General features: G+C 33.0%; 1 long non-coding RNA gene across 1 annotated transcript; it reads left to right on the forward strand.

Annotated features, from left to right (window-relative positions):
* The first annotated feature begins 813 nt into the window (after positions 1-813).
* LOC128164165 (uncharacterized) lies at positions 814-19,122 on the forward strand. Its single transcript, XR_008240911.1, has 4 exons — positions 814-1,103; positions 12,279-12,450; positions 16,334-16,405; positions 18,407-19,122. It is a non-coding gene; the product is annotated as an uncharacterized LOC128164165 (long non-coding RNA).
* Positions 19,123-21,019: the final 1,897 nt, after the last annotated feature.

Below are 21,019 nucleotides of genomic sequence, written 5' to 3' on the forward strand. Positions count from 1 at the left end.
TTTTATTGTGCGCATAGGAGCTGAGAACCATTTGCTGAAACTGTCCAGGATTTGCGTACATTTTATGAAAATCATAAGTATGTCCTAATTAAAGGTCATTATATCTTTGTATTTAGCTGATTTGTTAAATTTGTAACCGCATATCAAAATTTGGAACGAATCAATTACGATAATATGTATAACAAAGTCACATTTTGGAAACAAGGTGTTTTTCACGCCAAGATACTTACTTCTAATCGTACTCGTGTACCTACTAAATTCAAGCAGATGTACAAAATCGCCGTATAAGTATTAAAAAAGGAGAAAATATTCTATTATAATGACATTTTCAATGATAACAGTTCATAAATCAATGAATACAAGAAGGCTACCGATGTCAATGTTTTGACAACGTGTTCAGGATTTCCCCCCTCATGGTCAAAGATCTTGACCATCAGCTTACCCAAGTGATAGGGAAGCATCAGCAGAAGCATGGATTGGTTTATCCTAGCAGCGGCTGGCGCACCTGTATATTTCAAAGTTGGAAACCAAGCTAATGAAACAATCCCTCGACTTACCAGATAAATTACGACCCAGAAACACAATGTACAACCTGCTCATAAAACAATAAACACATTTAGCCCCACAGAGCACGTATTGTAGCTATTTACCATGCATCATATTGAGCGCTGTAAGTATGTTTATGATCCCTACAAAAGTACGTCAGTTTTGAAAAGTGCAGGAGCCTGTATCCGACATTATTTATTAAAGTATACTCATTGTGTACTACAAAGTGTCAGGACTGAAAATTAAAATTTATTCTGTAAAGAGATATATTATATTTAGAGAGATGGTACAGTTGAAAGCACGTGTGTTTCACTTCAGATTTACCGATTTTATCGCAAGGAAATAAGAAACAACGTTGATTGTGATAGCTGAACTACCTAAAAATCCCATTCCTATACCTAATTTATGTAACTATGAGCTTCCGGATATTCAAGGGTCGTATAAACCGGAATAATCTTTGTCCTTTATTTGTACCAGTTGGATTTTGATTGACAACAATTGACACGTGCTGAAGACAACAAGATCTTCGCCCGACTACTGTCATCATAGAATACGAGGTAAAAGTGACTCTCTTAACGTAACACACGTCATCACTTTCTCGATGATTTATAAATGATTTACCAATTTCAGTTCATTTCAAAATGAACAGACATAATATGTCAACCCCTCAAGGGGCATCGCTTACAAAACAAATTTAACTTGTAGCAACTCCTGTGATTAACACGCAAAAATGCATGCTTACAAAATAATAATGTTTGTCATTCTAAAATCTAATAATTATTACCTGGGAGGATTAAAAATGACATATTTCTATCAACATACCTGTCCAGGAGAATCTTCGCAAGCCTTGCATGTGTTTTGTTTATAGTACATGTAAATACGCATGCGTAATAGTATAAAAGCCAGTACCCCATAACACATGGTGAAGTTTATACATTCATGAGTAGTACAAAAATACCGAACCCAATTGGAAGATTTTTCAAGTCGGTCTTTTAATAAGATGCGCCGCACTGTCTCTTTAAGAAGTTGTTAAAAAAACATATTTTTCAGATTTACGCATAGAACAGAATTGCCATTTGATGGGTTTTTTTTTAAATTCAGTGTTTCTTTAAGTTGTTCAATGCGTGTGTGCGTGGGGTGGCGTGGGATGGTGAGTAAAGTGGGTAACTGTGTTTTAGGTGTCTGGGTAGGGCTTAAAAGTTGCAAAAGCCCAATAGACCCCTTCACGGTAATGCTATACTTTCCATTTGCAAGGAAAATTGACTTTTACCGGCAGTTTGTAGAAATACGAGTTAATGTCAAATCGTTTTATCTACGCCATTCTATTATCTACCATCTAAAACTTTATCAATTGACGCTGCAAAAGTTCCGCAGATGCGTTCAGAAAAAGGTATACTTAATATTGCATGTTCAGTTGAAAGACTAATGTCCTGTTCATACGATGTAAACTCTTTTTTGGTGTGTTCCCGTTTTGCACACATTTGATAATTGGGTATAGAACAATATGTGTGATTTGTGTTGTGATAGCAATTATAGTCTGCTTTCAGTCAAAGATTTTACCTGGATTTTTACCTGTGTTTTATCAGCGCCTTTACGATGAAACAAAGGAATATAGATATTTTGTTGTGTTTCAGGTATAATAACAAATAACTATTACCATTTTTTCATTTGATAAAATAAAGATGTTTGTCTTAAATTTCTACTCACTGATGATCTTCACAATGTCAAGACGTTGTGAAGATGATGTGGTACACCGTGTCTCTTTTTACATCTTGGTTGCAAAATATGTAAAACGCATATTTATAATTAGTTGATTGGTATCAACAAAAAAATATTATGAAAGGAAACAGATCTTTCTCACAAAATATTTCAATCTTTGAAGTAGCGGCTTTGACAGTAGTTTTTATGACATCACCACTTTAGTATATATTGCGGATCACTTTCTGATGCTGAATACATGAAGGACAAAAATTTCCGGCAAAAATAATAATTTTGATATTGATTCGATAAGTTCTTATGACGTCACCGCTTTAGTATATATTGTGGGTCACTTTTATGGTTTTTTCCAAATCGGAGCACAAAAATTCCGACAAAAATAATAATCTTAATATTGATTCGATATTCTTCAATCTGAGGAAGGTTGAACATGCATGAATAAGGTCTACATTTGATAGGTTTTCTGAAAACATCTTTACAGTTTTTGAAGCATATAAAATTGCCTATTTATTATCATATCATTATACAGTTTGTCTATTGTCTTCGAATATTCAAGCCACAGCATAAATGAAAAATATTTAGCAGCGTTTTCACTAGACACATTTCCTCAATTTATGTCAGCAATAATTGAATATTAAAATATATTTTCTCTTCAAACTTGTAACATGTACATGTACTTCCTATACACAGAGTAAAACAAAAGCATTACATATCCAACATTTTTGCAAAAACATTTCTTGTTTAAATAAATTAATGAAATTGTTCATGACCAGATTGATGTTTGAAATTAAATTCAAGAACATGCGCTTTTTTGCAATTCATATTGTAACATAAAATAGATGTAAATATCAATTGGGAGTACATATGTTTTACTTATTTCATTGTCAATAGCCCTCACAGGAACTGTGATATAGACTATAGCAATTAAGCAATTATCTTACCTGGTCACATTCCCGTTTTGCACACATTTTTTCGATACCTATTTTTCAAATGTGTGCAAAACGGGAACAAACCTCTTTTTTTCGTTTCTTTTTTGGGATTCCAGGCCTTGGTCAGAACATTTTATTTTGTTATGAATAGAACTATCATACATATATTCTAATTCCCCAATTTACATGTACTCGGTGGATATAAAGAGAGAGTACATGTATTATCTTCGGACAATTGTCGTTCTTTTGTATAATATTCATTTTTCTCTCGTTCGATAAAGTGTGTGTATATATATATATATATATATATATATATATATATATATATATATATATATATATATATATATATATATATATATATATATATATATATATATATATATATATATATATATATATATATATACTCCAAAAATAAATAGTATAAATCCACACACGTAGTATTATATAAAAAAAAATCACAACACCGAAATAAACTCAACTAGTTTCATTTTAAATCATCAGGAGTTTCAAAACTCCTGATGATTTAAAATGAAACTAGTTGAGTTTATTTCGGTGTTGTGATTTTTTTTCATATATATATATATATATATATAGTGCATGCAAGAACAATCTTGAATCAGTTATCCCTTTTCCTCTAAAATTGAGTATATGTTAGTACACGTAATAAAATGCTTTTTCAATTAATTTCTAAATCCGTTGCATTGAACATACGTCATTCATCTGATTTCCTCCCATTATTTACTATTCTTATCTCTAGATCTGTTAGCATAAAGAAACTAAAGCTGAGATCTTTTTCTCCATTATTATGGGCAGCGGAAAGGGCAAAAAATACATTTTTACAAAATCAACGATAAACTAAATTCAGCAATCTAGAATAATATTATCAATGGCCATTGGTGCAAAACCAACAGTCTTCTCTGCAAAATAAATGTACATAAAATCAACCAAAGACATCTAAATACAAATCAAACACAAAAAGTAAAACCAACAGACATAAATGTAAAACGAACATACATCAAAATGAAACAAGCGGACGCACAAATAAACGCCAGGTGGCGTTTTTCGGGAAGCAATATGCGTCATCGATTAGTGGAATCCGGGATGGTTCGCGCCTATTCTGTTTCGCCCTGAGATGTTGATATATTTATAATGATTTAGTTAAAATTATAAATAATATTTTAATGACCTGTTTATACTCGTACATTTGTTCGAAATGTTCATATTCAGATAAAAACATATGCATAATCAACTATCGTACAGTCTTCTATAAAAAAAAAAAAAAAACCAAAAAAACGTCATTTCATTGTAATCCATCAGGCACGAAGCATCGTTTTTGAAAGTTGGGGGGGGGGGGGGGGCAGGCTCATCCAAAAAATCTCGACAAGCAAAAAAAAGGGGGGGAAGGGCAGCCCTCCTCTCCCCCCCCCCCCCCCCGATGCTACGTGCCTGTCCATAAACATGATGATATACAACAATCATTTTCAAAATGCTACAAGACATATGTACATTGTAAATTAAAATTTTATAAAGTGCATGTATCAGAATACTTCAAGCTTATCGACATGAATACTGCCATGTCTTATATTTTCTTCAAACTACTTGTACAGGCAATGCATAAGAATGTAGAAAAATAAATCAAACTTCGTTATAGAAAACATTGTATGCATTAATTAATGCATATTTTGATGATAACAATTTATACAAAATGTTTACTGTAAGACTTTCCGTTTCCGTCACATCTGTATAGATAATTATGGCAAACCAAATTTTCATGCCTCTATTCACGTAATGTCAGTCATTTGTTGTATTTCGTATCACTTTAATTTTACTGGGTGGAAGTAACGCAAACTTTACAACTATACAACTTGACATCTTTGTCAATTTTGTATTTACTATCATCCGGTACATTAAAAATTTGCACCAAAAAAAAAAAAGAAAAAAAAAAGGGGTTGGAATAGAAATAAAATTGTTAACGATTAGGTTTGATTAAGTTTGACTTTTGCTATGAGAATGTTAATTTTTTGATTAAATTTATATTATATTAATTTTATAAAACTGGTAAAAAACGTAGTTAAATAGTGGATGCAGGGGAGGGGGGAGTAATGTAAAGTTCAAGCAGATAGTTTATGTAATTAAATAATGATCCCCAAATTAGAATTATGCTAACTATATAATATTATACATTTGTAATTACATTAACATTCCCGAATTTTTCATAATAAATATTAATACAGGTAATTCTCAAGTGAATGACAGACTATAATTGTTATCACAACACAATTCACACCTCTTGTTCTGAACGATATAAAACGTTATGGCTTCATAAAATTAATAAATGAAAATCCTAATCAAGCAAGCACGTTGTCTTGACTGTGCATGCATAAAAGCAAGCACTGTTTCAATGGGTTTTTTTTTTAAACATATTTCAATTCTTGTATAGGTAATAATTAATTTCAGAGGAATAATAATACGAGAAAAGTATCTCAATACAGTAAGATGTTTCGCTCGGAAGCAGGTGCAAAACATCGAGGTGCGAAACATCTCAGGGCGAAACAGATTAGGTGCGAACCATCCCAGATTCCAATAATCGATGACGCATATTGCTTCCCAAAAAACGCCACCTAGCGTTTATTTGTGCGTCCGCTTGTTTCATTTTGATGCATGTTCGTTTTACATTTATGTCTGTTGGTTTTACTTTTTGTGTTTGATTTGTATTTAGATATCTTTGGTTGATTTTAAGTACATTTATTTTGCAAAGAAGACTGTTGGTTTTGCACTTATGGTCAATGATAATATTATTTTAGATTGCTGAATTTAGTTTATCGTTGATTTTGTAAAATTGTATTTTTTTTCCCTTTCCGCTGCCCATACATTATGACCTTTCACGGATGTTCTCAACTGAAAAAACATAATTTCTAAAACCTGTCATTATGTAAGATAATACCGGTATATGTATCTTTTTTTTTCCTTTTAAAAATGTTGAGCTATTTATTTACGAGTATGTAAAAAATCAAAATCCTATACACAATTTTTGTTTAAATGGTATAAATAAATAAAAAAAAAGTTTATAAGCCCCAGATTTTACGTTGTGTCACAATCACGTGACCAAACAACTCCTTTGCTCTGTGATTAGAGTAATGCGCAGTAATAATCGTGATCAAATATCTGGTATTTTTTCTGTGAGATAGGTAAAGTGCGGTAGTAATCACACGAACAAACAAGTCTTGAGCTCTTTGAGACCCAGGTGAGTGTTGTCTTGTCTCTCTTGTCACTGTTGGTGTACTCCCAATGACAATAAAAGCTCAATCTGCTCCCAACTCTCGCTTTAATCATCGCAACTCGTGGGAAATCTGTCCGTTATCTAAACTCGCAGCAGGCCCAACAAACCGAAGTAGTACGAGAACTAGACCTTTATGTTGTTTGTGATTATACCATTTTATGTTTTTTACTGAGACATTTTCTTGTCTGGCGAACAAATTGAGATGTATACCCTTTTAACTTCCAACTTTTATCCGCACACAAATGACTGATCTTTACATGAACTATTTGGTTAGAAGTCAAACAATTAACCAATCACTTCTCGGCGCTTATTTGCAAGCACGAGCTGTCTTTTCTGCTGATAATCTGGGAAAAACAAAATTTATATGCCACTTGGGTCCATTTGTACTTTATTGGTTTGGATATTGACCTCTTTTGATCACCATAGCGACAGTTTACTTTTTTTTTTTTCATACAAAGTTTGTTATACACTGTGATCGTACAAATATATCCCTTTAAAACAAATACATTCAAAGCAGTCATATTTTTATTATTTAATTTTCAAATTGTTCATTTTTATTCAAATTACTGATTCCGATTTTCCAACCCGGCTATGCTCTAAACAGCTGTGTATCTCCAGGGTTTATTCATACAGATGCGTCATGGGCTTATTTCACGTCACGGTATAAACATACTGATAGTTTTGTTTTACCTGCCATATTTTTTCTACATTCGTTCATTTTTAAAACGGAATTTAACAGTCTTGGGTTAGGCGCAAGATATGATATCTGTCTTGACTAAAATCTCACTCAGTTACTTCTTCCAAAAATGTATCAAACACATAAAAACCTCTACTGCATTTTGCTTTTTTCCACTCTTGTATTAAATACAATCGCACTCTACCAGAAAATATGCCTTTGAATTTCAATAATGTTTTCAGTATTAATAATTTAGATATAATAATTGTTAACGTTCGGTTGGATAGTGACAATGTTAACAAAATGTTATTTCACTTATAGGTTCTCATATTTTAGAACGTGTATCAAAATATTAATTATTAATCACATGTCCTAAATACAGCACCACTGTTCATTTTAAGCAATTAAACCAATGTTTTGAAATTTAAGTCGATCCGGATATGGGTGACAATAGGCTTATCAATAATTTATTTTTAAAAATAAGAACAAAAACTTTTAAAGTACTGCTCTATACATACAAAGTCATACATCAGAACTCGTCGACTCCCGACATTTACTCTTTTTATTCTTGTTCACGAAGCCGAGAGCAATAAAGCTGACATAGAGTGTAGGAGTTGAGGAGGCTTAAATTGCCATCTCTAACCGCCATTAAAATGTAGGTTTATCGTCAAACTCTGAAAAGTTGTCAAACAAATTTTCAAGGATAATACATATAATGCGAAAAATGTGATTTGGCAGATAGCACCCGCAGACTTGTCTCGGTGTTATTCATCCTTTGATCGAGGCCCAGCATCTAGGCGACAAACATGGCGGCCTCAGCATTTATCGAAAATATTTCATAAGTCAAAATGACTTAAACTCTTTTTCAAAATAGATACATAGGTAGTGAGGAAGACAATTGCACCTAGACAAGCATACGGGTCTGACGCCAAGGCATTTATTGCATTCTGGTGAATAGGAGCTAGATTCTGAGTCAGTGATGTCATCGCTATCAGATTCAAGTGCAGTTTTATTCTCAATTTTTTTTTTAAGTTTGTCGTTAAAACAATGAGAAAATAATACAGAATACATCCAGAAAATATGAGCTGATTCATTGTGGTGTTCTTTAAGAGGCAGACTGAAGCTTTCAAATTCGGTATACTTGTGTAATAGATTCGACGCGTGAAAATTTGATTTTTGATATCTTAACACAATTATATCAGGCGTCAAAACACAGCGCCTTTGGTTTCCCAATAATAAGATTATATCCTTCAGAGATACGTTCTCTGTAAGTGAGAAAATTAGACATACTTGCACATCGGTTTTGATAACCTGTACTCTTACTTCTAAGAATAAACTTGTTTGAGAACCTTGAAGTGGTTAGAACTCTACCGATAAAATCAATCGCACATTAAATTAGTTATAGTCATTACAGATTGGCTTTCATGTTGTGTGCGTGTTGTTTTATGAGCCTCCCGATTACTCTGTTTTATTTGTCTTGCCAACGAAATGTGTCTTGCTGTTTATGAAATATCCCTTGTAAAATCTGTATCTATTATGGAATTACTTCCGGTTTGATTTTGAAGATGTGTTTTGAATTGATTAAGACAATAAAAAAAATGTCAGCATGCATTATATTTCTTTTTTTTAATTTGACTTTCTGTTTTGTTTTTATGGGGTTTTTTTGGCGGGGTGTTTTTTGGTATTGGGTTTTTTTTTTCCTGGGGGGGGGGGGGAGGGTAATAATTTTATATTGTTATACTTTCATGTTAAATATTGAAATCTGATTGGTTAAGACGCAGTTAATAATATTTACTATTACCCTCAGCGTTAGCAACGCACTTGGCAACGGGTAACATTAAAAAATGTTACATGCGCGAAAATTATGCGCGTACGGTTCGCTGTAAAATTCACGTTATTCCTATATAGAAGCAGTAAAATTTTCTTAAAAATTTTAAAAAAGACATTCAGTATAACAAAATAAATAGTGCCTGTTTGGGAGGATAACAGTTGAAATTGACACCCCTCGAAAACCATTGTCAACCTCCGCTTCGCGTCGGTTGACAATGGTTTTCTCGGGGTGTCAATTTCAACTGTTACCCTCCCAAACAGGCACTATTTATATATTAAACATACGACGCACTGTAATTAATTTTACTATTTAGCACAGGACGTACTCGTAAATGTATTTTCGTTCTTGAAAATTGTTGGTTTTTTGTGTAAAGATGAACAACAATCCTCTCAACTTGTTAATCAGTATTTTTGTGTGTATTTTGTTTTCTTTCTTGCTACATGTACAAATATCTTCCCATTATACGAAAAGAAGATTGAACTCGTTTTCGTGGCATTTCTTCGTGAATAAACGCGATAAGTTTACGATAAAATGCAATACATTCGTGAAACGCGAATCTTTAGTGTGCGTTTTTTTCTGCAATGTAACGTTAAATTTCGTGATTTTATTAACGATATTTTACGTTTGCGAAATCATTTCCAAAACAGAATGCAACATTTATAAGTTTATTAATTTGCAATGGTATGAAAACAAGCTGAGCTTATTGTCGTATATCATAAATATGATTTGTTTCAAACAAACGCGTAACTTTCGCTATGAAATATGATTACTTACCCAAATAACGCAAATCTTTGCTCTCAAATATGTACATAAAAATAATTTTATGGAAGTCGCCACGACAAAACCAGGCTTGTTGAGTTTACGTCATAATCGAAAAAACGGCGCCGAAATACAACGTCAGTCACGTCGCGTTTTTTGTTTTTTTGTTTTTTGGTGGGGGTTTTTTTTTGATAAAAAAGAATGACACATTTTCCATAATCGTTTTGTACATTTTTAAAATGAAATTTTTTATACAGAACTACGTCGATTTTAATCAATAAACTATTTATGAATAAAATAAAGTTTGTTATAACTTGTTTTGCAAAAAAAAAAGTTTGATGTGCCTTTTTGCAAATATTTAGCGTTATTTGTTAAAGTCTAAGGTAAACAACAGCAGACAACCCAGACGTTTTTTGTATAATACATGCAGTTGTGGCAAAGTGTGGATATAAGTTAAATATCAGTATACTATAGATCTTTGATGGTATATGCATGTTTTCGCTCTCGGGGAGGAGGGAAGTATGATGTGTTGCATAAGCCAATTACCAAAGTTATTAATTACAAAGTCGAACCAAACCATTGAACAGTTCAAAATAGATCCTTCCATGTTATAGAAAAAATCAGGCAACGTTTCTGTACTGTCCTAATTAACCTCAGTGACGTTTAATAAGCAAATTTTGCACACGTGAGTGCATAATTATGCCCTAATTTTCATTTTTAGACTTCCTCCAGAAACATGTCACGTCAATGACCTATCTTAGAGCCGTAGCCTTCTCTCCCATGTTCATGACATCATTTAGTACGGTGTAACATTTCCCATCCCTGTGTTACTAATCTGGTTCAATTTGGCAAATTTCTATTTTGAAAAATATAAAACTTGGGGATTGGCCGTTTGCTCACTTTTTATGCTAGAAATACGCTGTAGTAGTTATTTTTGCGATCCTTTGAAGCCAAGGAACGAAACCGTGTTTGTTAGAGAGTTCTCAGCTTGAATAGTTCGCTGATGTTACAACCTGCGTATTTCAATAACTTAAGACTGCTTTAAAAAAGGAAACAAAAGATTTACATCAAAAATTAAATTCAACATTTTAATTGATTAGTAAACTTTAATTAAGGTATTGTACGGAAGAAACAACAGCGAGAATGTTCACAAAATACGTTATATATATAATAATGACAATTAGAGAATTGTCTTTTACTAATTAACAATTTTTAATTGCCAATGAGTCCATGACTCATTGGCAATTAAAAATTGTTAATTAGTAAAAGACAGAATCATAATAGTCGAACTATTAAAACGACAGAAAGATTCATTAAAAGATTTGCGCCCATATTTAAACGTTCGCCAATAAAAGCTTTCGAACAATTTCGGCTGGTCAAATATAAACTCATATCTGAAATTCTGTTTTTAAAAAGTCTTTGAAGTTTGTGTTACAAACGATGCACAATAATAAAACCATCTTCGCTAGCCCAAGGTCCTGTTCGATTATGCTCATCTGATGGTCTTTTAAACACCATCACTAGCCCCGTAAACACCCCTGCTAATGTTATTGTCATTTAAATTTAGACCACGTGGTTTTATTTTACCCTTTCAGTTTGGCAGTAAAAATCGTGCCTCTTGTTTATAGTCTATTTCATAGAATCTATAGGTACTTGTAGTCAAATATAAAATCTAGACGTTTATTGATTTTGAACTTTATCTTCAATAATTGGTAGATAAAATGAAGTCTGGAAAAAATATAATAAATATGTTTTTTTTGCAGTTGCAACAAATTACATGCTTTGTAGCGACACCCCCCCCCTTCCTTAGGATTAATTTTCGATCCGCGCCTGACCTAGTAATAGCATCAATAGTGAAACAGACTATACTGTTTCTTTTTATACTCAACGGACACTCATTCTTTTTTTAAAGCATGGCATTTCACACCAAAAGCGCCTACATGGCCATGATTTTATTAAGCAACCCAATATTTATATTTTCAACCACATGTAGAGTGGCTGAACACGGACGACAACCCTCTTCTGAATATTATCGTTTAGTTTAAACACCAGATGATGAAATAAGATATAGATCTTAATAGATTTTCATGTTTAATATAAATCAAAGTACGGTGATAAACGACCAGTACTTACGTATTTTGAGAATATTATCCGAACACTTAAACTTCCGCTCGAAATTTCACAGGACCGAACAAATCTCGGGAAAGTCACGTGAACATTCATGCGAGCACCTCTGACTTAACAACGATTAAGAAAGCATTCCGAACACATTCGCAGGGGTGTAAAGTAAAGTGGTGCTATTTGTTTTCATGTAAAAATGGCGACTTTCGATAACACACTTGATTTTCCGAGGTCGGTAGCGTGTTACAGAGAAAGAATGAGGAAATTAAAGAGACATCTTCCCAAATCAAGGGTTTCTGATTTGCTCCGCTTTCTGAGAATTTAATAGCATTAATTGTTTCCACAGAATTTGCATATTTACATGTAAAAAACTAGCGCACGCTTTTGTGCGCAATACATACACATTTTTTTCAGTGGGTGGCAGGTCGTCCATCTGAAATTTTTCAGACCGGGAGCTACAGACCTACAGCTACATCTAGATGAGATGGTCAAAAGAGACAAGAATAAAGAAATTGGACATGGCTAGCAAAGATGGAATAAAGGGTGAAGCAGAACTGCCAAATTAATCAAGGGATTCGTTCATTATGTATGTACTTTGTATTCTAATCTGTTCACTGTAACTCAAAAATCATTTTCTTCGACAATTTCATTTGTTGAAAAAGACCGATTCTGCGGTTGTAATAGAAAACTTTCATCATTCTTTAGGGCTATCGGTTTGAATGAATAATTGTTTGATTCTTTGATTGCAAAAAAATCTAAGCTACGTTGTAGCAGTTTGACAATCTACTATTCTGGCATTTATTGTAGCATTGAATAGTTTTGAAAAGGATGCGTTTATCTATACAATGGCAAAATCCGTTAGAATATTGAATCTTGTTCTTCTGTAATCGTGTTTTTATTCTTGACCATTTTTATCTGGAAAGAAGGGACATGTACGAAAGACGAATAGGGTCACATAAAAAATATTTTTATCTTGTAATTACGAGAAAAGATCTCGTTATTACGAGTTAATTGTTTCGTTATTGAGAGATCTTTTCTCGTGATAACGAGTTAATTATCTCCTTATTACGACAAAAAGATCTTACTATAACGAGTTAATTATCTCGTTATTACGAGAAAAGATCTCGTAATAACGAGAAAAGATCTCGTTATTACGAGTTTATTATCTCGTTATTACTAGAAAAGATCTCGTTATTACGGGTTTATCATCTCGTTATTACGAGAAAATTATCTCGTTATTACGAAAAAAGATCTCTTTAAAATTTCTGTCTATTCTGTAATCGTGTTTTTATTCTCGACAATTTTTATCTGACGAGGGACAAGAAGTTGGTTTCACTGCTTAATTTGTGTCTTTCATTAAAACTTGATATCTCCGATACATGAGGGTTTTTCTGGATGTGAACACGTATAATTACCAATCCGATCTAAAAAGTAAGAAATTACTCCAAAAAACACAAATGTTCGTGTTCTATAAGCCAAAATTAACCCTGTAGTGGATCTGAGTTCATGCGGTTTAAGCAAGTGATATATTGTTTGGTGTGTGCTCAAAAAGCTTTAAATCGATTACAGATTAGGTATCGATCTCCCATCAAGAGCATTTGACCCATTTACAGAAGACTTTGAATTTTGAATTCCAATGCGATTTCTTAGCCGAGTGTTATTATTACCGAGATGTAACCGATACGGAGTTATTTATTCCGATTTGTTATTGAAGTGCACCGAAGGACGTTTGTTGTGATAGCCTCGGTACGATGGTGTTTCATTATCTTGGCATGTTAAAAAACGGAGACGGCCAAAATATTGGGGAAACGGAAGCTCTCTTCTTACCTGGAGGCACTGGTGAAGAAAAGATTTGTCAACGTTCTCTAGGACATAGTTTATGTCATAAATAAAAACTGCATAATGATTAAAGAAGTCAATTTCTAAATGTTATTCATATATAACGTATGACAGAGAGAACAAGGCAATGTCGCACTTACAACCCGGGAACAGTTGTACACCGATTGCTAAAGTGTGGAAACCTAAAGAATCTTGAAGGTTCAATTTTTCTGGAGACATTACGGAAACAAACATTCTTTATTCTAAGTTTCATAAAGTGGAAAACTACGTGGATGTTGCAGTTTTCATAGAGGAGACGACAGAAACTTTGGAAATATCAAGTTCCCGCGCTGTTGAATTTGTTGAATTAAGTTTACTTTGGTGATACATTTTGTTATTGCCGCTGTCTTTCTATCCCTCATTTTCCAGTAGGCCAGAAACACGCGGTATCAATTTGCTTCCAGTGTGTTTATCACAGATACGAATCCTAATGTTAACGCAATGGGTCGCTCATCATCAAATGATTTTACAAATCATATTTGTCTAGCCAAAGACAATAAAATCAAGAGAGTTTGTAATTGTTACAAGGAATCTCAACCCTAACTTCGTTAGGCGCTGTGCTTACGAAAGCAGGTTAAGCTCGGAGCTCTATGGAACAGTATATAATAGTCGTTTTGTCTTAGATTTTGGTCTAAGATCAGTCGTGACATATTGCTTGCTTCGTTAGTATAAAGAGAAGTGAAATGCCTCCTAAAAACTTTTTAAACAAAAACAAAAATAAACAAAAAATAAGATCACGCACGAATTTTGCACCCATTGAGACTCTGAAGATATAATTTTCAGAAAAAATAATTGACCACAAATATTCTCCTTCTCTAAGTTCAAAAAACATTAATGACTTGAACGCTTACCTAAAAAATTAACAAAGTTATTGTAACTGGTTCAATGACATGGTTAAACTAAAAAAGCATTCCAGTGGTCCAATGAAATAAATTGTTCCTCTAGAGGTCATATGTATAAAATCTTAATTGTGGCTGTAAGAAGTATCTCGATAACCTGTAAAACTACGAAAAAACTTCATTTAATTTTGTACATCAACCCATCGTGTCCCTGTAGCGACAGGCAGAGTGTATAGTACACTGTACCCCTCTAAATGAGAGACTGTGTTTATTGTGTAACAAAGGACTCGTTGGTGATGAATTTCATTATATTTTTAGACTGTTCGGTCCTAGAAGAAATAGGAAAAGATATCTGAGCACGAAATATTGGGGAAAACTGTGTGTAGTAGTTCGCCATGTTCCAAACGTAGACAATTTTATCTACCAGTTACATGTCAGTTAGAACTCTTTGATAAAATGGTTGTACCTGTATTGCTATATGGTTGCGAAGTATGGGGTTTTGAAAAACTTGATAGTATCGAACGTGTTCACTTAAAGTTTTTAAAGCACATTTTATGTTTAAAAAGTAGTACTCCAAACTTTATGGTTTACGGAGAAACAGGTCGTTTTCCTTTATCTGTAATTGTATTTACTAGAATGGTATCATACTTGTGTAAATTAATTTCTAGTACTAATACTAGCATTACAAATATATCATACCGGCACTTGTTAAATCAGACTGAAAATACAACCAGTACTAACCCTTGGATTGATTGTATTCGTCACGTTTTTAACTCATGTGGTTTATCAAATGTTTGGCATAGTCAGTTTTTAAATATTGTTAACCAAAAATGGGTTACAACGGCAGTTAAAAAGAGATTACAAGATCAATATATTCAAAAGCGGCATGCTGATATAAATAATTCATCAAAAGGAGTTATATATAAATTTTTTTTTTTAAATTTGGAAATGAAAAATATTTAGATATTTTACCCATGAAATTCAGAAAAATTCCTGGTAAATTTCGTACTTCAAATCATCATTTACCAGTTGAACTGGGAAGATGGGAAGGTATCCCATTAAATGAAAGATTTTGTCCTCTCTGTAACACAAAACGTATAGCTGATGAATTTCATTATATTTTAGAATGTGATGCAATATCACAAGTCCGGAACAAGTTTATAGACAAAAATTTTAGACCAAATGTGCTAAAATTTTCGTATCTTATGTCAACATGTAACATGAAATTGTTGAGAAAATTGTGTATATTTATAACAAAGATATACGAGGTAGTCTGTCCTCCATGAGGTTCATTTTGTATAACGTTTCCTAACTCTATAACCCTTATATTAATATACCGGTATGTTTACCTCTGACCAATTTATATGTATATTATAATGTTTTGTTTTTTGTTTTTTTTTTGTCCTCATGTACCATATGTTTGAAATGGTTTTGAGCGAATAAATGAACTTAACTGAACTGAAATCTACCCCAACCACGTGTGATTGCCGTATTAACGGCTCATTAATTTAATTAGGTCACTTGCTCTCGGGGATTTCTTTATGGTGAATCGACTGCAAAATAAGCAGAGGGCCCAGGCTGATTCTACTCTGTAATATGTAGAACTTTCTTAGTTTATATTAGTTGATGTTGATTTTTGTCAAAATATTAAAAGACATTAAAAGACTGATTTTTTCATTACATTATTTGAAGTAATCAAAGCATCGTTTTTTTTATGAATTATCTTAAAATGCTCTCTTTCTTTCTTGTTAGTGCACAGATAATCGTCTGTTGAATAAAAAACAGACTACGGAGAGACAGAGTACCCCTTCCACCCTTCTCAAAGTAGATCCTCATGCTTATGAAATTCAGCTTTTATCTTGAAATGTTTAATGTTGCACCACATTCCTAATCCTCAGTGTGTTGCCTTTTTCTACAAAAAGTTAGGGAATATCGGCATAATTCCTGCTATAGTTCATAAAATTGTCTTCCCATCATGTAATGGAATCCCCGTGAAATGAGTGCTCGGCGCTGTTGTAGATTCCTGGGAGTTGCTAATTACTATAAACATGTTTAAAATTTGAAAAATCCGTACAGCAGTAGAATGATTTAGTGCTAGCCATGTAACCAAGGTGCGATATTTTTGTACTCGAAAATACCTTTTAACATTCTATTTAGACTTCATTAAAAAAGGGAGTTATTTTCGGTTGAATTGTTGTTTGATTGATTGATTGATTGAGGTATATGTTCGGTAACTTTCTCTATATATAAAACTCTATGTTTTTACAGTGTGGCTGATGTTCTAATCTAGATCTTGAGGAAGAACAACCACCAATGTTGTGTATTACGTAGACTGCGTCCATGGTTCATAAACCATCGTCTGTTTACAACATCACACGTTCTGACAAAAGTATTACATAGTCTCAGGGATACATGATTAGCTTTCATCGCAAAACATTTTGAATCGTTTTCACATTTTCACGTTCGGAGATAAGAATATATAGCTAAATCGTGCTCACCTTGACCAGAGCCGAGCCCCCGCCAGGTGCGAGCAAATCAATATCAAGGCAGAGCTAGACAGATTTATTATTATATGTAATTCTTCAAGACTAGCTAGATTATTTAGAAACGATATGATATTGGGTGTGAATAAGTTAACGATTTTATTTATAGAAAAGAGAAAATCACTTGCTTATTGTAACGAATCAAACCCGAAGCAAGCAATCGAAGGTGAATTTATGAAGAAGGAAATTAAGAATTTGCACCAAGTTGATATCATTCCGGTGATATAATTAACAGAGGTTTCATGATTATCATAAATAATCATCATAAATTCTAAATCCTGGCTTGAGTTTTAAGTGAGTTTTTTTTTAAAATGAATCGCATAAAAAATTCTTATTGCAGTCATCAAGAATAAATCCTAAGAAATTTGTTTCTTTTATTAGAAAAAAAAACAACTCATGCACTCATATATCTTGATCTTTTGTACGAACTAATTCTATATGATAAAGACTCTACTAGGATGTATATGCACCTAGCAAACTCCACAAAGAGAAATTCCGGGGATTGATTCACCAAGGACAGCGATTTCAACAACTTGCCCTTGTTCTCCATCTGTTTTCACCAAGTTACCCTATCCATGGCGGTTGCTATGATCTATACCGAATATTAATCAAAAGATCTGTTTTACAAAGTAGTTGTACATTAGTTGTTAGACCTGATTCTCATCCCTAACTATTTGTCTTGTCTTTAATGTGGTTTACCTGAAAATAAAGGTGTATAGGCATACAAAAATCTCGACCAAATGAACTTAATTTTGTTGTTATATATTTTATTTAGACGATGAGATATCAAGTTGGATTGTCTTATTTTTGTTGAATCAGAATTTTTGCTTTCACCTTTTGGACATTAACAAGATCAACAGTTTACTGCCTTACTGGTATACTCGTTGTTGCCATTCGTCCTTATTTTGAACGTTTTACAACATACCAGGATCCAACAGGTTGTGGGACCTAATGTGACACGTGCATGTCGTTTTACGGATTATCACAAAGATTTTTGAGTTTTTTCACTCATGAATAAAGATTTGAGACATTTTATTCATGGATTACCAAAGTTAAATATACGTTTAATACGTGTTAAATATGAATATGTTTTCAAAGATGTATTATCTTTTAATCCAGATATTGAAACCGATGCTTCAGATTCCCCCTTTGTCTGACTCAACTCTTATATGTTGCAATGGTGGGCGGGATTATTCGAAAATTATCACAGAAATTCTGCAGTTATAAAATGAATTATTAATAGCTTTGCAACATTATTACGTCAGACTACCTTCTTTTTTAGAGCTACTAATTATGATTAATGGAAAGGGGGACGGAAAAAGGCAATGACTTCCTCACCTTCATCAGACAGTCTGATGTAAACAGAGCAATGATGTACTCCGATGTGACACGAAAGAAGAAATAAATGTTCTACTGCACTCTCTGTAATATCAGGAACTATTGCTGATATGTTCAACTTTTAAAAGAATATAGGGTGCGTCTAAGCATGGGAACAACTTTGTAGAAGAAGTTTACTAAAAAGATTGATTGACTTCAATCAATAAAGTCTACGTAGTATTTTCAAATACTGTACCTTGAAGTAAAGGTTTTAAAAAATTGTGTTCTTGAATATTGAAGGGCATAACTATGTATACACATGTATAGTTATAAAAAGAAATATCATACGTCGTAATGACAAAGAGGATTTTTGTGTGTTTTTTTTGGTTACACAATTAAAATAAATACCGCTTCCGCATGTCAAGGCGTTTTCATATCACAAAAATATTGTTTTTCTTGAATGAGTTCTCTCTCTATCTCTTCTCTCTCTCTCTCTCTCTGATAATTTGAATTGTCTTTTTGTAGATTAAAAGTGAATTTTAGAATTCTTATAGCATCGCAATAAATTAACTTCCTCTTAATGACCAAAGGAGCCCATGTGAGAAAAGGATATATGAGACGCCTTTTGAACATCAGACAAATTCTTTTGTCCCCGGGGCTCGTTTAGAAAGAAAAAGACTATTACATTTTAATGATTTCTATAAATTGTTCTGTTTCTGCGCAATATCTTAGGACTGTTTGCATGAGTTGTAGGACATTTAAAATCAATCAATCGTCCAAAACCCACAAAATACGTATTTAAAACTAAAGAAAATGTCTGAAATTAGGCGAAGGTTGTCAACTGTACATATAGTAGGGGAAACGTTTTTGTCAGCGCAATTGGGTTTCTTTAAAAATTGGGGGGGGGGGGGGGTGTTAAATGTTAAATGTTGATATATATTAAGGTAACGGATTCAAACATGGATCCAGATAAATCTAAATCATTATTATAGAAGTCGGGTTGCGTTCAAGATCGTAGCATTCCGATAGATTAGTATTTGTCTCGCAAAATCAAATTAATAGTGATGTCATATAACGTAATTGTGATTGTGCAAACATAATTATTATTTTACAATGTGCATGACTGAAAGTAGTCCAAATAATGTTTCCAAACTCTTATTATATATGTAAATATATTTCATTTTTTATTTTCTCTTCTTTTCCTTTTACATATCCCGATCAGACTTTAAGTGAAGAATGTCTCTAGGTAAAATTATGATTTCAAATACTGATATCTATAAAAACCAAAAACATAGAGGCTGTTAAAAATACCCCCGGTATTTGAAAAGCTACATGTTGCTGCTGTTGAACTAAATGGATACTGTGTGTGTGGGGGGGGGGGGGGGGGGGGGTCCGTTAAAATTGTCCCTACATATTCATCATGTAAGCTAATTATAAGTTTGTTGATAGATTTGGCTTTTCTTTTGAAAGAGAAAGTGTGCTCAGTTGGATAAAAATAACAAAAAAAGCGAGCAGGCTTAGGCTCATTTCGCAACAACAACAAAAATCCCTTATTCAGTTTTCTTAGTTTTTGGTTTTTTGTTGTTTTTTTTTTACAGCTGTATGGCATCATTGCATTACATCTTAAGATATGGATGCATGTACAACAGTATAAAAATTTCATGTATTCTTTAATCTTTTTTTTAAATAAGTGTAAATTTTAACAATTTCTGAAATAGTGTTGAAGAAAAGCTAATCGTATTGTACATGGTGTACAAGTCAACAAACGATTGGAATCCTGAGCATGCGCATTTTAAACAAGTGACTAGCACTCGAAAGAAGGAGCTATATTTTTTTTTCATCTAAATCTTTAGCCAAACTATCACATCTTGGTAATATCACACCAAGAAGTGAGGCGTTTTGTCGAGCGGCACTCGAGTTCTCGTATCTATCCATTATTAACAACGGCTTTTATCTTTACAAAAACTGTTAAAGGTGTGAGAAAATGTTATTGAGAAATGAATATTAGAATGAGTAAGAAAACTAAGGTTAATCTGTCATTCAATTTATGAAAGGTCGGTTTTCATATTCATTATCATGCTCGTTTTGCGGTTTTGCATGCTATTCGTCCTTGCTTTCTCTATCATTCGAATGTTATGAATGTTTGTAAACCCAGCTCACACAATACTCGAATAATTAAAAATTAATAAGTATTTTCACGTAGTTTAAATTATCATTTTGTTCAATACTTTCTTTTTCAATACTGTTGTATGTCATTCATAATCTCTCAGTATCGCCATTTTCTTTCCATAGAATTCAAAGTCATCGTTATGTATTTAATACTTTCAAATGACAAGAACAGATTGAAAAACCATGCCATCAACTCACCAGTGCATAATGGGAGACAAAGAGTGATGGATATTCGGAGTGCTAATTTTTCTCTAATTGGTCATCATATATTGTGATATATGTTCACCAGAATGGATAGCCATTTAACGACGTGACAGACTTCCCTCAACAACTATCAATCAGAATTACTTTACATTTTCCTCAGTTTTCTGCGATGATTGATCACATCGAGACGGGAAAAAAATCTGAT

This window comes from Crassostrea angulata, chromosome 9, assembly GCF_025612915.1.
Source record: "Crassostrea angulata isolate pt1a10 chromosome 9, ASM2561291v2, whole genome shotgun sequence".
NCBI classification, from domain to species: Eukaryota; Metazoa; Mollusca; class Bivalvia; order Ostreida; family Ostreidae; genus Magallana; species Magallana angulata.